General features: G+C 29.3%; 1 long non-coding RNA gene across 1 annotated transcript in view; it reads right to left on the reverse strand.

Moving 5' to 3' along the window:
* LOC139905761 (uncharacterized) overlaps window positions 1–21,156 on the reverse strand; it is a 37,509-nt gene extending 16,353 nt beyond the window's left edge. Inside the window, exons 1-2 of the long non-coding RNA XR_011780801.1 lie at window positions 20,986–21,156; window positions 4,522–4,634 (exon numbers count right to left, since the gene is read on the reverse strand). This is a non-coding gene — a long non-coding RNA (uncharacterized lncRNA). The remainder of the gene's footprint in view (window positions 1–4,521; window positions 4,635–20,985) is intronic.
* Between the last annotated feature and the right edge of the window lie 140 nt (window positions 21,157–21,296).

Here is a 21,296-nt window from a genome sequence, read left to right on the forward strand (position 1 = left end):
TAATTACTAATAATTATAATGAAATATCTTAATTAATTTTTTCGGCAAAGTGATCATGGGGCTAAGTGGCTTTCGAAAACATTCTGCACAGGATGAAAGAGGGACAAGTAGGATATTTTTATTCAGTATACATAGAAAATATTTTGCTTCATAATAATTTAGAATTAATAAAGCCTTTAAGTTGACAAAATTTAATCTTCTTTTCTCCAACTACTATTTTACATCATGAACTCAGAATATTAAAAAAAGTATGCAATGTATGAACTGGTACTTACACATAGATTCATATGTAACAACTTCTAAGGAGCAATAAGGTTTTATTTTGCTGAAATAATATGTGTAATATGTATTAGGTTACTCACGTCAGTATTTGAAGGGAAATTACAGAAGGTTATTAATGATTTGAATTAAGACAATCTATGTTCAAAAACATATATCTATGTGTATAGGGAATAGAAGTGGCAAAATGAACAACTGACTAACTGGCTAATGAAGATTTTGTCTAGGTTGTCTAGATATAAATATACTTTAACAAGTCCAGCAAGTTAAAAATCAAATTCTTCATCAACATAATGAATAATTTATTCTATTACAACTTTTTTTCATTTAAATTCCATTATTGATTGTTATTATTGTTATAATAACAAAAAGTTTTGAATTTAAAATTATATTTTTCACTGAATAACAGTTATTTAATGGAGGGGAAAAAATTAATTAACATTTTATTAAATTGTTTATTTCAAAGAGAGTCAAAAGGTTAAATTGTAAAACAATCTTCTGGCCATTAAGATTTATTCTTTTTCTGCCTTGGGGTCATAAAGGATATGCTTCTTATAGGTATGTGGAGCAGATTTAACCTTTAACTTTTTATTGAACTCTTCAGCACATAATTTAATATATAAATATATATTTATGGATCTAATGGACCTTAAAATCTCCAAGATTATTGAATCTTGAATCAAAGTACATGAGTAAGTATTATTTTGACCTACTTCCGCCAGCAAGACATAAATTTCAATATAGGAAATGAAATTTGACTCTTTACCTTTGATTGTTTTATAATAATTGTTTCTTTCACATTATTCTTGATTCTAAACAAACATTTATAATTCATAGTCATAATTTATGCAACTATATTTAATTTTTTTTTACATTACCCTAATGAATGAGGTGATGTGAGGAATAACCGAGGACAAAATTTGATTAAATTTATTACGTGAAAAATACAAGGAAATTGGTATGTGTTTGACTCGGCAACACACAGGGAAGCTAGAAAGATTTTTCCTAAATAACATTTGCAACATTTCAACTTAAAAACAATTCAGACCATAATCAAGAAATAGATAAAATCCTAATTAGTTTTTTATTTAATGAATATTAAATATCGTAGACTTTGTATTCAAATTTATTGTATGGTTTTAAGATATACAAGAATTTTAGCTATAGTTGATAACCTTTGTTGGATTTATGAGATTTAATTTGGGTTCGATATGGTTTTTCAAATAAAATCCACCAATTTATAATTATTTTACTTGACAATAAATATTGGCTGGTTTAAGTGCAATCTCTTGTACCCGCCAAGGGATTTAATAATAATGACAATAACTTAGGAAAAGAAAATTAACTCATAAATTATAAAGTTGTACAAAATTTTCAGTAATCATAGAAGAAGGATTTTTCTTTTGGTGGTCAATTCTTGGCTTTTGTACGTATAAATAAATGTACCTTGTTCATATATATATATGTATTTGGAAATTTATACTACATATTTCCTTTTTATATAATCAAGTAACATCCATTAATCTAAATCTAATCTAAGTAAAGAGAAAAAAATTGGTATTGATATTCATATATACACGTTGATATTAGTGTTGGATTCGAATTAAAATTGTTAAGTTAGAGTCAAATTTGAGTTGTTTTGTCTTGCGTCGAGTTTGAGTTCATTTTAGCTGTCATCCAAAAAGTAATGTAATGGAAAAATAGACTATTTCAACTCTACCCATCTTACTTTCCTATGAAACAAAAAACCTCGTTTTTCCAATACCCCCTAATAAGACGTAACGTTTAACCTGACCCCCCCAAAAAAAAAAAGTGCTCATGAGAATGGACAAACTATTTCTAATTTTTTTTTGCTGTATATTATTCTTCAAAAGTTTGCAATGCTTAGAATTTTACTCTACCTTTTGTGTGACCTTAACCTTTCACATCATGCAGTATAAAAAGTATCGTTATTATAACTACAGAAATACAAATTTGAGTTGTAGTCAATTTTGCCTTTTTTCACATATATAATCTTCATACTAAGTTTTATCGAAAACCGTCAAAAACTTTTTCCTTCATACTTCTACAAACAGACAAACAAACAAACCATAGTAAAAACATAAGCTATGGACAACTGCATTTGGCGATGCTAGAATGATACACTATTGATCGAATTTTTTTTTATCTTTAGCGGTCTTTTTTGAGTGATAATTTTTTTTATAAATATTACCTTATTACGTAAAAGGTTTTAAGAAAGAAAGAAGAATTATCACCAAAATTGGATACTACTTGATACCAATGATAACCACAGACATTTGAAATAAATTATTGGAATATGTGCAGAAAAACCGTATAAAATGTTTAAATTTGTACAATTATTTTTGATTGATTATGGACACGAAAAGTAGAATAACCAGAAAAAATTCTTATTACTTCCATTGTAATAGATAATTTTTATCTATAATATGGAAATATGATTGTATAACAATTTAATATATTTTTTAGTATGTGTCGAAATACCATTATTTATTTTGGTACTAGAGCTGGTGGGCAATTGCTGCGCTATGGACGCTACATTCAGAGAAAAATTTAGAAAATAAGCCTAACATTGACGAGGCATTGATTTGAATTACAAAAATTAAATATACATATTTTAGTTATACTTATTGGGATAAAGGTAAGCCAGCAATATGAAATGTTTTTACTCTTTGGATTTTGAGAGAAGTGACAAAATAATCAGCGTTATAAATGTTACGGATGTTACATTTGCGTGGAATTGTCCCGGTACAAAAATATTTGTTTCGTGAGGACACGGTGTTTTATATTTTCCAAAGCTGATATCATTATTCTTAAATTTCAGAAGAGAACTTTTAAGTATAATATGCTTGAGCACATGAAAGACTGAACGAAAATTTGAGGATTTGTTAAGGACTTATAATAAGTGTTAGACTCTGAGTATAATAATCGATTGACATGGGCATAATTCCTGTCTATTCATTTACTAGATTAGTAGTAGGATTTTGATTTACTTTCTACATCTTTTAGCTGCTCCCTCTCAAACATTCTTCAAATTGTGAGTTCTGTCGCTTGGTTATTCCAATATTATTATAACAGTAATAATAACTAATATTTATGTTTCAATTATAATAATGTTAGGTTATTCATTATTCACGCATCAGTAATCAGTAAAACTGTAATATTAATCCTATTTTATTCATACTCTTAAAATTTTACACAGTATACATCTAATTTTGGTATGAGTCAGGAGTTTGGGCCCCCTAATTTACTTGAATATTTATGTTAAAAGTTTCGAACCGACCTGCATCCGAAAAAATGAAGATCCGTCTTATTTTTAGTTGAGGTTCGATGCTAGTTTTTTCTCCTGCAAATTTACATTTAATTCTTTTATGTAATTCACTAAATGAAAATCTTAATAAATATTATTGTATATGCATTTGAGATAAAAATAGAGATCAGTTATTTTTTTTTGAGGGATAGTGACCGTGTAAGAACTGGACACCCAAATATATAAAGAAACAATTTTTTTATAATTTTACACCAAAATTGTAATTACACGCACGTTTTTTTTTTTGCGAGCAACATGCAGGTATTTTTTATATTGATGTTCTGAGTACATGTCCCAACCCTAATTTGAATAAACCTTTTCATGATGTGTGCTGCACAAATGATGTGTTATGTGCATCCATAAAAAAGTTATACCTAAAAAGAACCTAAAAAAACCATAAAAATTATTTTTTCAATTTTAAATTAAGTTTACAATTTACGATCTTTCGCAAATGTATCAATTGATTCAGCTTAAAGGTTATTCGTTTAACATGAACTCACAACATCAAATTAGTTGCTGTTGAAATATTACAGTATTGATCACTTTTTTATTTCATGACAGAATTTCTCGGAATCTCAAAATTTATAAAATGGTTTCCCGTGATATTGATGAAGAATATTTTACAGGGAAATGATAAACCGATCTCCATACCAACTTTTATGTGGGTTAATAAACCGATATATATTTTTTTATAATAGCCAAAAAAGGGGCATGAAAAGGGTTGTAAGTGTACAAGCCCACACTCTTTGAATTGTGGTGAATTGATCTAATCTATGATATAATTCTTATTATATCCTAATCTGCTTTAATAATTGACTGTTAAAAAGTCAACACATTAATAAAAACAAGGAAATAAGACTAAATTAATGAATATTTTTGAGGAGTAAATAACTAAACCATCCATACTTCATTACCTTTATTGTATCACACAATCTTGTTCCTGATGAGAAATAGTAAAAAACTCCTTTAGTAGTTTTGGGTACAATTCTTTCCGGCTATGGAATCATTCTTCAATAATTGTTGAGAGCTGAAAAAGGACTAATTTAAATTTAACCAATCAACTTTTAGTACATAAATTAGAAGAACAGAAGCAGAAACATAAACAGTTGACAGAAGACAAAATATATTGTAGACTTTTGTGTTAGCTAGGTAATAGGTGCAACATTTGACAATCATATATCCAGGTAATTTGTAAAAAAATACTGCTCAAGGAAAAGCAAACAGCTACGTTAAATTTTGACGTTTCAAAGTCAGATAATTTCCAAACTGTTGAACAATAATTATTTTCTAATATTTGTGTCAATAAACCGGTTGGCAAGAATTTTGCTACATTGAATTATATTTGCATCTTCACTCCATGAGTAGAAATGTTACATTGTTAGAAAAAAATGAACTCTTGTAAGTTTTCAAGTTTTGTAGACATAAAGTAGAATAACTCCGATTTAAATCCTCAATTCCACTCTGAACCCAACAAGGACTTGCACTTACAACTGGACTTTCAAATCTCAATATAATGTTTTCAGGTTTTGAAGAGCTTTCATCATAAATATATAATTTTTAAGGGAGAACATGTATGCATAAAGTAGTGCGTGTCCTTGTGGATGATGGAGAGTAACCCTGACTATTTGAGGGGAGTTATATTTGTAAGTCCTTTAAAACTTTGAGTAAGATTAAAGAAGGTCATTGGATTTATTCCTGTCTATGCAATTACCAGATTATCATGGAAATTGGAGTTTATTTCCTTTCACCTCATAGCTGGTTACAACTGATTCGATCAAACTTAATAACAGCTAAGCTGCTCTCCTGCAAAATATTCTTTAACCTGCCCTAGCTACCATTCTTATTTTTGGTTTCATTTTTCATACACCTCTACGCTTCACTCCACAAAAAATCCTCTGTGTTTCTCTCCATTATCCCTGAACTCACTTACTTTAAAGTAAGATGTTACGTCCCTAAATAATGAAAGAATAATTATACTAGGTAAGGGAAAAAAAAGTTCAGGTGAGAGCTACAAAAAGCATTGCACTCATTTCATATCATGTTTTTTGCACCCTAATGTTATGCTTTGTGCATTTACCTTTTTCTTATAATTGAGTAGGTAAGTATGTTTTGCAATGTTTGATATAGGTATGTTAACAAAATAAAAGTCCCTCCAAATATTTTGTATACGAAGGAGGGGGAAGTTTTTTCTTTCAATTTTAATATTAAAATAGGTATAAAATTTTATAATCTTTTGAAATACTTGAATTTGGAATGTTTGTGAAAATACAAAAATGTTTTAGCTATCCTTCAACGGAATTTCATGAAGCAAATATTAACCAACTTTGCGAGATAAAGCTACCAAAAATTATTTTCAGAAATAAGTTAACGTTTAGACTGCACATATACTATAATAATTATGATGGAATGGTAGTTAATATGTAATATTTTTTTTATAATTTTGTAGGTTGATGGATTTCTTTAACTTTTGGTAAATAAATTATCATTATTTTTTTTTCAGGATTTATATAGATATTTCAGGAAATTTAAAAAAAGTAAATATAATTCAACTATCGGATAACCGTGTTCATTGTCAATACCTTACTTCCAATACTATTTTGGAAAATTTAACAAAATATCAAAATGTTTCATTATTTTATTATGAAAAAAGTTTAATGTAGATAACATCAACATTTGTTCTCCGCCCTATAGTATAAATTCATGGTTATAACTTTAACTATTTGCATTTAACCGTTCATATCCAAAATGGTAATAATGAATTTATCAAAATTGTTTCAATAAATAAATTCTAATCAAATCCTTAAATTTTAAATGTACATTTTTATATTTTACTATATTATTGATATTACTTAATATAAATTGTTTAATTTCCGTCGTTGAAAATAAATCAAACATATGACTGCAGCCAGGAGACCTATCATGTAGATATTAGATAATCGTATCGACAATCAGAATGTAAAGAATTTCCTTGTTATTCCTTTTGCATCTTTGCGGTAGGACAACTGTTTAAGATATCCATATTTACTTATATCTCTATATTCAAGTTTAAGTTGATACATCGAATATATAATTTTGTTGGTTCATACATTGTATATGTTGTTAGAGTGTTAATAGTATGCCACAGTACAAGGTCTGAAGAAAAAAATTCTTTAGATAACTGTATTCCTTGATGTTATAGGTTTGATTGTCTGATTTACTGATTTATTTAGGGGAGGATTGCTAACCATTATATTAATTTTTATCACATAAATAAAAATGACAAGTTTATTGAATTATATACGCAGAAAAGAAGGAAGTGGATTTTCTGTCGAAAAAATATGATTACTCCGTTCTTATCGAATAAAAATTTAAAATTACTGAAATTAGAAGAAAAAACTCCTTCAAATAAAGTTAATTATCTCTATCAAATCTTAATTTTTTAGTATCTTTTAACATAACTAGTAATATTTAAAGAAGTAAAATGTGTCCATTTTAAGAGTGTGATGATACAATTTGCTTTTACAAGTAGATTGTACACGTAAAAATGCGTGTAAATGTTTATTTTAAAAATGAACAGACGAATTTCTTATCCTGTGGATGATGCACATTGGGTCGGATAGTAGTTTAATGATTTATTATTGAGGAACAGGGTTGGTTTTAAAGTGAATTTGGCCTATTGATAAGGATAACATTGTGGGAATGAAACAAGGTAGCTCAATGGATAGCATGTTCATGAATTTTTTTTACCTTGAACTTAATGTGCCTAGGTTTGTGTCTCAGTCGTTCCTAGAGAAGGAAATATACTGAATGTTTATGGACTTCATAAACAATTCCTTGGTCAGATGGAAAAAAATATAATTACATAATAATGTGTACTAATACTTAATCTGTCCAACTTCATTTGATCAATAAAAGGAACATTAAAATTTAAAAAAATTGCAGGTTCCTTTTTATTTCTTTTTTTATATTTGAATTTGAATTTTATACTAGTTTTATAAAAAAATTATTTTGAATAATGGATAAAAAAATAATAATAACAGACTTTTTTATGTTGTATATTTTTTATTAAAAATGAACTTATTTTAATAAATTAAGCTTAAGTTCAGATGAACCACTCAACTATAACCCTTCTCACTGACGATCAATATTATAAAGAAAATACCCTAAGATAAACAAGCGAGCTGAAGAGATTCAAACGAAACATTGATGATTTCATTCTTTATGTAGGGGTCCGCTTCCTTGACTCGTTTTACTAATATCCTACAACAAGGCCCACCAATCCTCTTCTTTAAGGGAATTAATTAAGTGGGGAAAAAAATCACGACCGAAAAAAATAAAAAATAATACCAAGTTTGTTGGTTGCAAAGTACTAGAAGAACCTTGGTTTAGAAGAAGAAGCAATCAACTCGAAAGGAGTTCATTTGAACTCCTTTACTAAATATTTACATACAGGCTGGCAACATACTCGATATACATATACTAGCAAGTCGAATAAAAATGACCATGAATGTTTTTTCTGCAAAGAAGTTGTAGAATCTTCGTTCCTTTTATTTTATGTTTGTGATCTAGTGATACCTCTGATACTTATGGTGGAGAGCATAATTACTGATAGCCTCTGTATCAGTTTCAAGACGTCAGATTGGCTCACTGTTCTTACAATCTGAGGAGAAAATGACTTTAAAGTGAAGTATGAACACAACAATTGTGAGATATATGGACTCAATGGACTTTTAAACCATACTATAATTCATATTTATTTTTATTTTTTCTATCTTTTAATAACTTTTAGATCTTTCATGCATTTTTAAATAACTGGAGCAAACTCGTACTTTATTAATTAATTTTTTGTAATTTTCAATAACTGTACAATTTTATGCATCTGTCCGATTATGTACAAATAAAAAAAGGACTCTGTGAGAGATTACATAAATAATACATAAGACATTATGATGAGCATATTAATAAAAAATATTTTTTTGGTTGTGAATCACTGCCTTATTCGTCTAATATAAAGAAAAAAAAAGCATTTTTGTTGGCTTTGAATATAAATTTGGCATATTTCGTATGTAATCCTTATTAAGCCATTTTCAAAAAAAAAAAAAAAATATCAAAAATAAATTATCCATCAAAAGTGTATGTTTTTTTTTTCATACGTAATTCATTATTTATAAAGTTCTTGCACACGATGTAACCAGGGAAAAAGGGTCAAACTCAGTTGGTATTAAGCCAAATTTTATTCAATAATGGTGCAAAATTGTTCACAGCTTAACAAAAACTAATTTGAATTCAACTAATGAACACTATTTAGGATAAAAAAACAAAAGAATAGACATCTAGCAACCAAATACACTATATATTTTTGTGTTTGGTAGGCTTACATTTTTACATTTGTGAAAATGCAAAACTATGTTATTCACCCTGTGCAAAAAAGAATAAAAATGAAATGTACGTTGCAATTTAATTCTGCCAGTTGCAAAAAAGTATGATTGGCTTGTTTGTAAATAATATAATTAAGAGGTAAATAGTTTCATTTAAGTAGGCGTTTAACGTATGGATACACCATCTGGTAGCATACCTTTGATTCAGTATTCTGAAATTAAAATAACGACTTTTTTTCTCGTAATATTAATGTCCAGGATTTTGGATTTCTAATTCAATAATTATTTAAGCATTTTATTGATATATTCTCATCTTTTTATATGCAAGATGTCTTCTATACTTTTAAATTTTTATGAAAGAAAATTATAAATTCTAATTTATAATAAAGAAGTTTGATTTATGTAATTAATTTTAATGATAGTATTCAGCAGGGAATTCAAGACTTTTCAGTTTATGTGTCAAAAAAACTTATTTTTTACTTTTTTTCTCTTCGCGTGTCACTTTTAAAGGATACATAAGTTTAGTTATGTATATTTTTCTACTATTACACAACCTAAGGTGGCATTATCAATTAATATGACATAATGTAAATTAACAAAATGACAGATTGTTTGTATTTATAAATGTATGTTCGATTGCAAAAAAGTCTTATTTGATAACTAAAAATAACAATTTAGTCATGTTAATGAAATCTTACAGGCACTTTACATGTAGCATCGAGTGTGTATACAGGGTGCACTGTATATAGTGCTCCTTGATCTATACCATATACATATTTTTGATCAAAGAAATAACAATGCAGTCATATTAATAATCATAACGCAGGCATTTTCAAGCTGTAATGCCTGTACGAAGAGAGTAAATCACGTATTTAGGTACTATGTGTGAGTGTGCTTATGACTTTTGCATTTAGGCTATACTGTGTCATTTTTAATCATATATTAAACTGCGGTGCCTTGAAATTTTAGCATTTTTGATAGGTGCCCTCTACCCAGACGGAAAAAAGTTTGAGAAAAGCTGGCTACACTATGTTAATAAGAACGTACAATGCTAGAATAACACATTTTAAATAAATATTAGGGTTGATATATGCATAATAAAACTAGATGGTAGGGATAGATTTTTGGTGGATAATAAAGGTATAGGGCCCTTTGTTTATCCTTTTTTTGTCAAAATACCTTCTTTTTCCTAAATCTTCCTGGAAAAAGGGTTATTCATATACAAATATGTAATTTATTTATTATCCCTCCAAGATGGAGGAGAGTCATAATGCTGACGTCACATGAAAACACATTTTCTAAAGGGAGACTTGCTACTTATTTTTTATTCAGGAATCGTTGACTTTTTGATAACCAACAGATACGGTAAACTTTTGCAAGAATGATAAAGAGTATACCATGTAGGCTTTATCAGAAACTTCTTTATTGGTATATCCTTATCCCCAAAATGGAATAGTTTAGAGAGGAACAGCTTGTAAACCGTTATACTTTAACCCAATCAACAATTTCTGGCCTCTCTTGACCCAGTTAGCCTTTGTTGCTGTTGAAAGTAGTTGCCGATGTCGTCGTACATAAGATCATTTTCCCAAATCTTTACACTGGACTTGACAGTCCAATCACTGAAGTTGAAAGCCTAGGCATACTGCCTCATCGACTTGACCGGACTTCTGGTGATTGCGGTGTCCACGTTTTCCTTTATCCCGATTTCCCGGCATCTACCGCTGCCAGAGGACCTCTCAAGGCTCTGAACTGAAGCTATCAAGATTTTAATCTAATAAACAAGACTCTGGGAATACCTACGACTTTCATGATCGACTCGACACTCACTTAGACGTGGAGAAAATCCGACACCCTATACTTTTTTCGCCTCCTGGCTGACAACATTTGATTTTTGAAAGCTTGTTTTTATTGTTGATTAACTGGAATAGTCCCTAATTTTAATAACACAATCTAGTATTTTAATATATTGCCCAAGTCCCAAGTCCAAGTCTTTGAATATTTAAATTGAGCCCAATTAGAATTATGTTACGAATGTTAATTGACCACGTTAGTTGCTCAATTATGCTTCCTTTTAATTAAGAACAAAAACGTTATGCACTTTGGTGTATTTTGTGCCGTTTAAATGGTAAAATAGACAACACGTTTTTAACTAAAGAGATCAGGTGCACTACTCGATTCGTCCAAAAAATAAGAAAACCTGTCAAGTAGGATAGTGAAAGCCCACTCACGAGAATTTCCCGGAAGCATTGTGACTCGCAAACATCCAAAATCCTCCAACTTTCTGCTTTGTTGAGGAAAATAAACAAAAAAACGTAAAAAAATCAAAGGGAGTCGATGTCGATGTAGCGTCCACTTTAACTGTCCATTGTGTCATCAATGAAGACCTATAGTACCATAGCTATGCACATATCAAGGGACAACTTCTAACCCCATCAAAAAGGGTGAAAAGGGGCACACCAACCTACCCTTTGATCATGCTAAAATAGCACCCTTGGGTGACATATCTTATCTGCTTCTTCTCAGATCATAAAAATTTATATCAAACCCAGAATCATAACTCGAAGAACAGTAGATGGTTAGCAAAAAGTTCTTATAACTCTTTAGGGCCAGGAAGATTTAGTACCCTCAGCAAGATATGATTCTTGGTCTTGTTAGCAGTGAGGGTCACTTTGTGCTATCCTTCATCTTCAAGCAGGAGCTGAAGGTCAATGCCAAGGGCTACATTAGTGTTCCGTGCATAAACGTCCCCCCGGATCCAATGCACCATAAAAGACCGACCTTAGATATGACAGCGATACGGAGTACCCGTTATTTCCAGCAAAGGGGCACTCAATTTTCTTGATTCTGAGAATGTGATGAACGTTGCCGAGTTCTTGGTCTCCTAACTTGCCGGAATTGAACTCTTTAGACTATTTTGTCTGGAGCAATGTTGAATGGGTTTCCAGTGAAGGTTCCACAATACCATAAGATTCCTGAGACCTAGGATAAGACGGCATTCCAATCTTTACCCAGTGGGACGGTAAAAAACGCAGTGGATATTTCCTGAGACGTTGTGGAGGCGTGGTCCAAGTTAAAAGCGATTTTATTGATTGAATCTTAAATTTATGTTATAATTTTGAGTTTTGTGAAAATTTCAATAAAATTGCTTGATAAATAAAGTTACAGTATTTGTCTCAGCATAACTCAAAAATGAATTATTTTTATTTTGACTCTTTGCATTCATCAAAATATTTTTTTTTTCTCGCAAATATACACCTTAGATGTATTATATTCCAATTCAAGGAGTTCGATCTAAAAACATAAGTAACTATTATTCGGAGAAAACATTTTATCTACTTATACTCAGCATTTGTAAACCAATGAAAACGATGTTTTATGAATATTTTTTTATAATAAATACATTCATACATATTATATTATATGTATATAATATTTATCTACGCAGTTTCAATCAGAGTTGAATACAAAGTGGAGGGAAAGGTTTAACGGTTATTGACCTATGTTACGTTCCTTCCTAACTACGAGTATGTATTGTACTCAGCTACTTTGTAAGATTAAATGATTTTGTTCTGCTTTTCTGTCTCTGTTGTATGTATGGTAGGGATAAAGCTATAAACAAATTAGAAACGAAACGCGCCTGTTAGTTTGAGAGAGTCCTTTATTTTGAAGTATTTGTAAATACAGATTGCTTAAGGACGCTGTTATCTGATGATTTTATATTAGTTATGCTAGTGTTGTGTCATTCCATATTTATTCGGTCCAGTCCATTCTAGTCTTCAGATCGGTCATTTGTACTGTCAATAGTGTTGTGTCAGTTCTTATTTATTCCTTCTAGTCCATTATTATACTTGGGGCCGGTCCTTAACTACCGGGCCTTTGGAATTTTTATATAAATACTGTTGTTAAATAAAGCCAAATAGGATATATGAAATATGTTTTCAGGGGGGTCTGCAGGGAATAAGCAGGAGGGGCTGTTCTTTTTACTGGATTTTTTTTTGGTGAGATTAAAAAATTTAAGTAGAATTAGGGGTAAATTTTTTTTTATAGATTTTTTTATAAAAAAGGGAATTACGCAGTGGAGCAAAAAAATTAAATTTGAATTCTTTTTCCAAAAAAATATTTTTTTGTATATAGAAATATAGAAATTGTTTTATAAAAAATTTCCTATTTAGATTATTTTTTCAAGAAATATAATATTTTAATCAGATGATTTTAGCAATTTAAAATTTGAAACAATTTATTTGGACTTGTGAATAAAGACTTAAAAATGCTGGAATATATATTATGTTTAGCTACATAGAAGTGTGTAAACATTTTTCTCCAAGACACTCCAAATTGCAAAGTTCAGGGGGTGGAGGCAGGCCCAACGCCATCCAAGTTGCTGCTGTAGAAGTTTGGGGTCATTTTTGCTGTATGTGGCTGTAATAGGCTTCCTAATATTGTGGGGAGTCCGGATGGAGATGCCAACAGTTTCTTCAAAGTTCTCGGTAATGACACCGACATGTAGAATATCACACATGCGTTTTCTATTTTTTGTTGCTCCGACATTTTTATATTTAGAAATGTCAGATAAAAACAAAACTTGTTGCTTTGTTTGAACTGTCGAATGACTGTCCAGTGAAACTTCGTAGTTACAAATAACGGAGATAAAATCGTTATTAAATACTATTCCAAGTTTTGTATCCCCAGTCTGTACTCCTCGATCTATCAGTTTCCAATTATAGAGTCTTAAATCGGTATAGTAAACACTTCCTAAACCTTATTGTTCTCAAATTTAATCATGTCTAATAAGACATTAACCCCTACAAGGACGTATTATATGTTATTTGATAATAATACACGTATTGACGCATGTTCATTGAATTTTCGCTATCATAAAATATTTTCGAGTTACATCATTCTTATGAAAACAACAACATAAGTTCAGTTCATAACTGATAAAAATAAAATAACAACATAGTTTGACAAATAAATGTAGTTTGCCTATAAAGAAGACCTTGGCTTTAGTATATTTGTATACTTATAAACTAAGCAGTATGGCAATGAGCTTCAAGGTCATTTTTCAAAATGAACCTATGCATTTAGATATGAGAAATTATTTTTTTGTACATAACACTTATAAATTTTGATAGCCCACAGTTAAGTATTTAAATGAAAATCTTATTATTTTTGAAAATAAAGAATTATAAACCGTAAAAAGAAATATAATAATTTGACCATAAGGGGGATATATTGGAGTCCAGTATATTGAGAACTGATCACTTTTGCACTGATCAACAAAATCTTTATAACATGAAGTATATGAGCAGAAGCGTACACAGAGGCGCGTGGGGAGCAGGAGAGGCTGTATCACCTCCTAAAGGTCATTCAACTACATTATGCGGGACAACACAAATATGTGTTGTATCAAATTTTGGTTTGTTTGAATAATTAAGTAAAAGTAAGAAATTGTGACGACAATAAATAACATACTATTCAATTCTTTGAACTTTGTATAATAAATTTTTAACTTTCTACAAGTACTTACAACCAAAATTTATTACTAAAAAAGATAAAAAGATACAGAATTTAAATCACCGAATGTGCTCCTTGTGTAACTTAGACGTATATATAACTTTACGTATTACCTATATTACTAAGTGTTTCTAAAAAGGATCAGGTGTCACAGAAATAGATAAAATGTTCCACAAATGTCCAATTTGGATAGAAATATTCATGTGTGGAGTAATGGAAAATAAATGTAATTTATTTAATTATTGCATCATCTATTTTATCGAGTTTAATTTTTTTATCACTGCATGTGGCTTCTTCAAAATATGATAATATATATATTTAGTGCTGTAGACCGTATGAAATATAGACGAGTCTTGATTCGACAGCATTAGTATAATGTGCATATGGCATATAATCAGTGTTGTGTCATATTACTCATTTGTAATATGAGTATACTTATCACATAAACACCGTGAAAAAGTAATTTAGTTATGTTAGTTATTAGTTAGAAACAAGAGTAATAATATTACTTTACTTTATATTAATTATTTATCGATATCTTCTTAAGAGATGAAGAATGCAAAAATCAATTCAGTTAGTTTATTGGCATTCATAATGATTAGGTAAAAATATTTGTAAATTAATTTACATTTCTACCCTTCAAAAACTAATTTATATTACATTTTATTTGAAATAATGTTTAAGTTTTGGTATTGCATACTCTGAATAAAACTAAAATATATAGATTTTACACAAGTACAGTAATGAAGTATGCAAATCTGAAGCAGTAGTTCTAAAATTGTATCGTTGAATTTAGAATCCTAACTTATTCTTCATTAACATTTACAAAAGTATTTGTTTTCTGTTTAACATAATTTTTTAAATTTACTTCTTCTACAAATAATGAGACAATTGAAAGTGTTTTTTAATTTGTCAACTTTAAGTTTTTTTAACGTTAAAATAACTCAAGACTCTCACATTATTTCAAATATAATCTTATGTTCCCCAAATATAACATAGTGACGATATTTGACTTTTTTGTTGCTCGTCTTCTCATAGAATAAGAGATTTTAGTCTTAACTTAAGTGTTTAGAGATTCAAGTAAGTAATATATAATAAATTATTATATATTACAAATTAACTTTTTCCCTAAGCAATATCATTAACTAACTTTCGAATATTTTGAAAAATATTTAGAGGTAGCACAACGGCTCTGAAGTTTCGAAATTTTCCTGTTTTGATATCATCTATACAGTACACATTAGAACTTTTTGTTAAAAATACCAAGTTTTGATAAATATAGTTACTGCCAACTACATTAAATAAATTTTTATGATAATTCCTCATCTAGATTACGTTTCCGAAAGAACGATAAATGTAGATATATGAATTGTAGCTTTCTGTCTATCTGTCTTTTCTTTAGCGTATCACAACAATTCAACTGATACATACCAAAATTTGCAAGTACACATATTGCTTACCTAGAAAAACAAAAAAAGTATAAAATTGGATGACCTTGACCTGTATGATATTTTTATTACATCCATTTGTGGAAAATACCTATATAACTAAATAGGTACAATAAGTCCTAAATTTCTTTAAATAAAAGAAATTACAAGAAAAATTATAGTAGGAATGAATTATTTTAATATATATAAATGACATTCAATTTTTTTAGGTCGAAGGCAAGGACGGATTAAACAATATAGAAGTATTTTTTTTTGTATTACTAATTATCAGATCAAAAAGCTGTGTTTATTTTACGAGAAACAGATAAAACCATGAATCAAAACATTGATTAATTTGCTCTCAATAGAGATATACTTCGCCGATTACGAATGATTCCTTATAAGTTATATCTAATGATATTATTACGAAATACTCAATAGAGAACTCGTATTTGCACATCATTGGTTAGAGCACTTCCCTCCTCAGCTCAATTATGCCCTGTACTGTGAACAACTTCGACTGTTTGAAGCTGGCGATTGAACAGAAGCGGCCAGCATCGGTGAATATGAGACAACAAGGCATCGTGAATACAACGATCTTTGATGACGCACCAGAAACTCGGATGGTAAGCTCTTATGCACCAACCTACAGTCCAGACCTGGCACAAAATGACTACTACCTGTTCGTGTCTATGTCCAACACACTTGAGGTTACAAATTTGTGCTCAATAGTGGTATATGAAAATTGGTTGGCCAAGTTCTTTGCCAATATGGAGAAGGGTTTCAACGAGAAGGACATTATGAAGATGAATTCTCGTTAGTAACAAGTTATCAAATAGAAAGGGGCATTCTTAACTTAAATTGGCTAATTGTAACACTTCTTATACAACATTAAAATAGAGCAAAAAGTACGAAATTACTTATTCCCCATCCTATTATATGTAATAAAAGGAGCATATTGAGACCCTTAGGACCTCCTATTTCAAACATTTGAAAAATAAGCTTAACCCTAGAATAATCTAGACGTTTTTCATTGTAGAATAATCTAGACGTTTTTCATTGTAGAATAATCCAGATTATTTTTTACATCATGTATACGTAGAGTCCAATAATTAATAGACATCTCTCGATAAGGTATTCAAATATTCAAATTTTGGGGAGAGTTGATATCCTTTAGAATGAACTATATTTGGAGCCTTCATCTAGTCCCAATATGTTCTTTCTATCAAATAAAATATATCAATTTGGAAAAAATGAATTTTACTAATTTATACATTATATCAACTATTAAAATATACCTACATTTTTGTGTAAAATGAAGTTTTAATATTAAACAGTTTAAAATGATTCATGACAAAATTATTATGATAAGATATGAGGCAAAAATTTCATCACCTTTTTCAAATAATCATTGATTAGTCATTCCTAATCCAAATATTAATCTAATATAATTGGAAGAACAATGCTCATTATATTATAATATTCAATATTTTGATTTGAAAACAATCAGTTCCAAATCTGCAGTTAATTAATTTTAATAAATGTTCCTTTTTGATGCCAATATTTTAATACTACTTTTATTTAACACTCTGTTAATTCATTTTCTCATTTCTGTACAAGGGAAATTCAACTCTTTGAAAAAGAGTGAAAGACATAACTCCTAAACATAAATAAATCATTGTTATGAACTAACAATAAGTGATTCAAGGTTTTATATTTATGTGTGTGACACAATAGTATATGAAATCAATATTTTAAATCTTTGTCAACACTTACAATACTGTAATTCTGTATGATATTACACGGCCAATTACAATATAGTATGAACAAACTGAACAAAATATGTTGTCTGCATTGAAGTGCAACAGTCTGCAACTTGTTGTTTAAACTAGCTGATAGTTCTCACCGCACCTTCTGTACAACTGTAGAGATGGGATTTTTGTACGAGCATGAGGAAAGGGAGGGAGCGAGACATATGTTATTACTGAATTAGGACCCTTGTTACTATCAGCTGCCGTATATATGATTTTGCGGGGTGAAAATGAATTAATGAAATAAAAAGGAAAAAAACTATCAACGTATATATTTTATTATACATTTAATAAATATTTACTACCGAAGCCTACTTCAAGGGGGAAAGTTAACACCACGACAAACTATTAAAATATTAAATAATGAACAAAAAAAAAGAAAAAGGACCCGCAACAACACTTTTTCTTTTTTTAATCGCTAAACTTAGTTTTTTTTTAAACACAGATCCCTTCTTTCTATATGAGTAACATATACCTATACTATATGCCCAGGGTAGTACCTGCCATAATCCAGAGATATTAGGCGTCGACAAACCTTGCTTTAATAATATAGAAAATAACTACAAAAATCTTCATTGTTACCTTTTTTTTTAATGTTCCTTTAATTGATTAGATGGAGTTGCACTGATTAAGTATAAGTAAACATTATAGTATTACACTACTCCATCTAACCTAGGAATCTTTTGGTGAAATCCATAGACATAGTGTATATTTCTTTCTCTAGGAATCACGGGGGCGCCAACATACACAACTCAAGTTCAAGATAATTTGTTTTTCATGTGCACACTCACTCATAGTTACTCAAACTTTAGATGTCTCTACTCAAGAATAAAATAATAATAATTAAACATTGGTAATGCTTTTTGTAATACCACCTGAAAAGTGCGAGAGTACTTTAGTCAAAAGACTAAAATACTTCCTGGCTAAGCTTTAGCTACCCAATTTCGTTGGTAGAAATAAGTCCTGAACTCATACTTACAATACACTAAAAAAATGACTGTACACAATCCAAATATAGTGACAAACTTTGATTTATTAATATAGATGAAATAAAATCATCATTCAGTGAGTTGTACTGTTTTTCCGCAAGACGGCGCCACTATATGTGGCGTTTTTTACTTACTAAAACAGGTAAACAAGGTTCATACCCCAATATTAGTCTGATCGTGTGGCAAAAATTTGATATTTATAGAGTTGTTTATAATATTGATGAACCTGTCGATAGTTTGTTTATAAAAGAGGCATTCTACAAGGTGAACAACTTTGCCATGCTTAAAATCTTGTTTGTATATTGTTCATATAATTATGCACATATAACTTCGTTAAATATGTTTGGTTTTGATACCAATTTCAAATCTCCCACTTTCTACTCCATTCATGTTAGAAACATATATAGATATTACAAAGTGTTCTTATGGGTCAATAAACTTAGTTCAATAGAGCTTTTTCATTGTTGTCATAAACTACATAATGGTTGAAGAAAACGCTATCTTAGGGTCTCAAACTTGATATTTTTACTACCTGAAATGGACAAATTTCCAATTAATCTTGATAAAATTCTATCAAATGGTTCTACGAATACAAAAAAGACTTCACACTTGTATTAAATACTACTTTATGCCAATGATAAAAGCTGACATTTAAATTAAATCGAAGTAATACCCACTAAAATTCCTATGAAATATTTAAATTCGTACAATTTCTTTGTTTAATCAATTAAAAAGGAGGAGAAAAGTAGAATAATTAGAGAAAAATATCTTACTCCTATATATATTAATTTTTATCTACAATATGGAAAAACAGTTCTATAAATATGTAATATCATTTTTTGAACATGTTTTAGGGTCAAATATAAAGAATAACTAAGTAATTGAAGAAAATATGTTTGATATACATTAAGGTTTAATTCCTTTTATTTCATGGTTCCATTTTGACATCCAATAGTTCATTATTTTTATTAATCTAAATGAAAAGAGGATTTTCTTTGTAATAAAACTTTAATTATTTAGGCCCACAAAATGGCCCATATCAAAACTACTGAAGTCAAATGAAAACGCTTTATAAGTAAAATAAGATACTGTTATATTGACTTACCTTAAACATGAGTCGATTTTCAAATTCAAAAAACTCTAGTTAACTTCATATTTATTGAGTCAACTTAATTTTTGTGATTTAACCTCTTAGATTGTTTTGAGTTTCATAAGCTATTGCTAAGTAATTTCTTGATTGTGCAATTAATATCTTAGATTTTCGTGACTGTTAGATCTAAATATAACGACGTAGCAACGAGTGTGGATGAGACTAAGCACGTTAAGTTAATTTAAAAAAACTTTTATATTAAAACAAAACTCATGGTTTGCTTAGTTGATATTAAAAAGGATCATAGTTCTATCTCAATCTTTTTAATTGAATATTTTATAATATGTCTAGGAGTTAGAAAAGAGTTAAAAAGTACATAAATGTCTATCCAATGAAAAAATGGGATAAAATCTATATGTTACGGGCAATGTGCAAAATATCCATCAGAGTAGACAATGTGCAAAAATGCCCGTCAAAGCGGGAAATATGCAAAAATGCCAGGAAAATCTATAAAATTTCCAATAGGGTGATCATTTTACGTTCATTTATATTGTCAGGTAAAATGATAGTGGGTAGTTTGATTATTAAACAGTTCATTTCAAGGAATTTGATCATTAAGGATTTAATTCAGATACAATTTCATTGTTAGCAATTTGATTATGATACAATTTCATTGCTAGCAATTTGATTATGATACAATTTCATTACAAGCAATTTGATTATGATACAATTTTATTACAAGCAATTTGATTATGATACAATTTCATTGCGTGTAATTTGATAATCTAGTGTATTTTCATTGAAATTTAAATTGTATTAAGATAATGAAAATATAAATTAATACCTTAGTAAACTGTTACAAAACACTTCATTCTACTTTGCAAAATATACTTCACCCAACAGATTGTGCAGGTGTTCAGCTGTTTCCTGAAGGGGATCAAAACCTATTGGCACCACTATTCTGAAAATCATGGGCCCCTTCCAATATATTATAATACATCCCACCAAAGGGTTGTGCAAAATAACTGCAGGTCCAATATAAATTTTATTTATTTCTTCAAAATGGACAAAAACAAATATATTTTTCAACATCAAAAGTAATCATTTCAAAAATCATCTTTTTGAAGATATCTAATAATACCTAATTTTAATCTAAATATTTTTACTTAATATATCCTTAAAATACTCACATTATTCAAATCAAGTACTTTTGGAGTATGTTATGCTATTACAGACGTGTCCCTTTTTTTTGTAAGTGAACTTATTTGCTTGGAGTCTGTTCATTGCACACTTTAAAGCCTTAATCATTTCCATATGACAGAATTGATGATGTCAGTCGCAATGTAACTTCTTTCTCTCTGGGAACTTCATCAACACTGAGAAATGAATCTTTTCCAGGCTCAAACATATTTAAGACATTCTTCTTTTTTTGTACCTAATCTATAATATCCGTTCTCTGCTACATATATCACAGGAGCCAAGAGATAGTGGGGATATTTTT

Source organism: Lepeophtheirus salmonis, chromosome 6 (assembly GCF_016086655.4).
Source record: "Lepeophtheirus salmonis chromosome 6, UVic_Lsal_1.4, whole genome shotgun sequence".
NCBI classification, from domain to species: domain Eukaryota; kingdom Metazoa; phylum Arthropoda; class Copepoda; order Siphonostomatoida; family Caligidae; genus Lepeophtheirus; species Lepeophtheirus salmonis.